Below are 4063 nucleotides of genomic sequence, written 5' to 3' on the forward strand. Positions count from 1 at the left end.
TTTAGAGCATCTATTAGTTGGATTACATTAAACTTACATTTGGAAGCACAATATTGCATTAAAGCCTTGTCCTTTTCTGGCTACGGCTCTTTTCAGATCTCCAAACAAACCCATAGACCTTAATCACACAATAGCGCCCCTGGTGAAGTACGTTAGGCACAGGTAGGGAGATGCTGGTAATAACACTCACCCTGTGGTGTTGCGCTCAGAGCACAACATCTGGTATCGCATATATCATAGAGTGGGATCCTGCAGCTTGATTCCCCCGATCCCAGGCAGCGTCTGGTCCGGTAATGGTATAGGCAGCAGAAGAAACAAAAACGGAACTTGTTCCAAGTGCCAGATCCCTTGAGGTAGTCAGTCTTCCATTTTTAAGGAGCAGCCCCTCGTCCTCTGGGATGAAACTGGCCAACAGGTCGGCAACTCTCCTTTTTTCTTCAGCACTTTTAGCTGGCTGCTAAACGTGCTGAAGAAAAGGAGAGTTGCCGACCTGTTAGCCAGTTTCATCCCAGAGGACGAGGGGCTGCTCCTTAAAAATGGAAGACTGACTACCTCAAGGGATCTGGCACTTGGAACAAGTTCTGTTTTTGTTTCTTCTGCTGCCTCAATTTAATTGCTGGAATAGCGCAGAACTATTCAATAGAGCAGGATTTCTCTATTTTTTTTTTTTTTTTGTGAATACTAATTGTATGTTTGTAAAGAATGATGTAAGTGGTGATTTGGGATTTTGTGGCGAGTCCTAACATAAAGGGAAAGTAGGTCCAAGTGCCTTCCCTACTCCATATCTGATATGTTGTCATACGAGGCGTGTTTTCTATTACTTGCCTGATTAGACTTATTCAACCTGTATTATACAATAAAGCCATCTTCTCTCATGTATTATTTTTCTACAAAGTAACTTACTTACAGCTGGGTTCACATGACAGTTTGATAGTATGTTGCACTGATACAAGGGGATGCCGACATATACCTGCATGTTCTGGCATAGGCCCCAGTGACTTTAATGTCTTGAATATAGACAACTAGTGACTACATTTAGGTCTCAAAGGTGTGATGTGTACATTTAGGAACTGACCCAAGCATAGTCTCTGGTTGACTACATTCATACAATTACCATTAAACCATTCATACCATTAAAGTCAATGAGCAAGTCTCAGTACATGAACATATTTATTGGCATCCCATTTTAACAGGATCCCAATGTATGTCTGCACCATACTGCAGAATCCTAATGTGAACCCAGCTTTACATAATATAAAATAAGGGTATCTTAGCTCTAGAATTAAGAGAAGAGGATATGTATTTCATGTATATACAGTATTTCAAGTGTTAGTTAATAAATAAATATCCATGTCTCTTATTAAATTATATGAAAACTTTAATGATAATCCTGATAAAAAGATGCTGGTTTAGTAAATACAGGTTGTTTCTTTTTATATTAAGTTTAATATCTGGAAAGTAATCTGTACAGCATTACAGCGAAAGGTGACACCAGTATATAGATAAGACAAAAGTAGCCTTCCTTTTCCTGTAGAATTACCTCTGCACAGGTCACAGAGCATGCTTACAAACTTATCTTCTACAAAGGATAGGGTTTGGAAATGTTCACTATGTCTACATCCATGGAGCTTGTTGTAAAGTATATCTCTTAATTCCAGTAAAACCATCTTAGGAAAAAAAAAAAAAAAACAGACTTCACACATAGGGTCATCTGCAATAATTAAATGTACCATATACTGAAAAAAAGACACAACTAAATGCCCCAAGAGGAAGCTTATTCCATACATTTATACTCTGAGTTATAGTACAATCAGACCGTAAGAAGTAATCTTCCTCTAGTGGTGGTTTCAGGCAGTCGGAGTTTTATCAGTTGAATCTACGCCTATGCCAGGGATTTTAAAAAAATAAAAAAATTCTTATTTTGTGGCTAATGTAGAGCCATCTGATATTTTTCATTTCATTTTGTTATGTGCTTATGGTGATTGACATCTAGGGCTGTAAGGGGATACACATCTTTATATATGTAGCCCAGTTTACAGAATGACTATATTTTTATGGCGACTGGTGATGCGGAGGCTCATGACGTCACAGTCGCGCCCCGCTCGTGATGTCACGGCCATGCCCCTTCAATGCAAGTCGATGGGAGGGGGCGTGATTGCCGTCACGCCCCCTCCCATAGACTTGCATTGAGGGGGTGTGGCTGTAACTGTAACATCACGAGCCTCAGGCACTAAACGAATGCCGGGTGAAGGATACCATGATACAATCCACATGGTGATCAGCTCATAGTTCTGCACCTACCCAAAAGAATGAAACAGTCAGATTCTCATGCATTACACAATACCAGAAAATGCAGAATGGAGCAAACCAGTGATTGCAGACACATGCCCAAAGTGTAGCTATCCAGGATTGGCAGAAGCAAGTCAATCTGAAGAAGAATGTGGCAAATTCTCAACACTGCTTTTAATAACCTAAAAGCCCATTTTCTTTCCAAACTGGGAGAGCACTGACACCAAATATTAATCTTCATTTTTTTAAATAAAGCTTTTTAGTTTTTTTTTATGACTTTTATGTATAAAGAATCATAACATAGGCAGAAAATAGTATAAAACAGCCTTATAATATTATAAATCAACAAACACCATGTACCATGCATTCTCCTTGATGTATCCGTGAGCCATTGGCACCTTCTCACTACTCATTGTTACTGTATCAGTCAGTTTGTTTTGCTAATTAAAATACAAACTGTTTCACAACAACTATACGATTTGTCAAATAAAAAATAACATGCATTAAAGCTGCTTAAGAAAATAGATCTTCACATAGAAAGTAGGCAGAGAAGACCTAGGAAAGTCAGCTACAAAAAGGCAAATCGGAGGCAAACTGGGTTAAAATATTAGTATTGTGGCAAGGTGCAGTTCAGGTACTATATAATAGCTGTCATTTATCACCTTCTATTCATTACACAGCGCTTCCTGCAAACTGCCGTGGCCCCGTACAGAAGATCGGGGGGGTCCCCTTTGATCTATAATTTATCCCCTTTCCTTCGGATAGGGGATAAGTTATATTCCACTACAGTACTCATTTAAGACAAGCACGGTATCTTTATGCAGGCAATGATCTCTTGTATAAAAACTTCACCCACACATTTTAATTTCAGCCCCAAAAATAAGGGGGCTTTTTATTCATGGCTGTCTTTTTTTTTTTGCTAGTTACAGATGCAAACATGAGAGGGAAATAAAGTCCATCGCTTAATTTTACAATGTGTGAACATAACCTAAAACTGAAACCAGAGAGTCGAAAGCTATGACAACGTTCTTAAAAAGTCTGAGCGAGTGATAAAGTTGCCACATCCTCGGGGTAGTGTTACATGGGCAGACCCATGCCCAATGCAAACAATTATCAGTGCTTGTTTAAGGAGCCTATTACATGGCTCAATCATTGTGCAGGAAGGGGACCATATATATGTATAATAGCTGGATCATTGGTGTGGCCCTTTACTGCAATCCCTCCATGTGATATAGCCTTAAAGCTGTCTGGTTTCAGTTTTATGTTGCCTACGTGTAAAACAGCCTTGGTAAATTTGGGCAACTGCGCTAAACCATCCTAGAACTGCCAGAAAAACTGCACATGTGAATTCAATGTCAGACACATAGATTGCTGTGCTGTCATCCTGACCGGAGAGGGTAACTTAATTGACCTTGACAAGATGGCGGCAGTCTACTGGCTGGGAGGGTATGCTGGTAATGATAACTGGTTGCCCAAGCCAACCAGGACCTTCAAAGTCAACTGATACAAACTTACTCTTAAACATCTGAACCATGAATATGAAAGTGTAAATAAGTAGGCAATGTTTATTTATTGCATCTAATTAATTGATCATTTAAAAAATATTTCTATAAAATATTTTATCAGAAGATATTTTTGATAAAGGGAGAGTCATTGGTCCATAATGGTGATCATACAACATCTTCTGGTGATCATGCAATGATCTTCTCTTACAGTTACATTCGCGATGTCATTATTGTGTCAATAACTGGTCCTGAATCTACAGAGAAGAAAA

At 38.9% G+C, this 4063-nt stretch overlaps 1 protein-coding gene across 4 annotated transcripts in view; it reads right to left on the reverse strand.

Moving 5' to 3' along the window:
* Positions 1–1673: 1673 nt before the first annotated feature.
* PRELID3A (PRELI domain containing 3A) overlaps positions 1674–4063 on the reverse strand; it is a 44260-nt gene continuing 41870 nt past the window's right edge. For all 4 annotated transcript variants that reach the window (XM_056521537.1, XM_056521538.1, XM_056521536.1 and 1 more), the window contains one exon: positions 1674–4048. The gene's annotated coding sequence lies outside the window, so the exon portion shown is untranslated. The remainder of the gene's footprint in view (positions 4049–4063) is intronic.

The sequence above is a fragment of the Hyla sarda genome, chromosome 5 (assembly GCF_029499605.1).
Source record: "Hyla sarda isolate aHylSar1 chromosome 5, aHylSar1.hap1, whole genome shotgun sequence".
NCBI lineage: Eukaryota > Metazoa > Chordata > Amphibia > Anura > Hylidae > Hyla > Hyla sarda.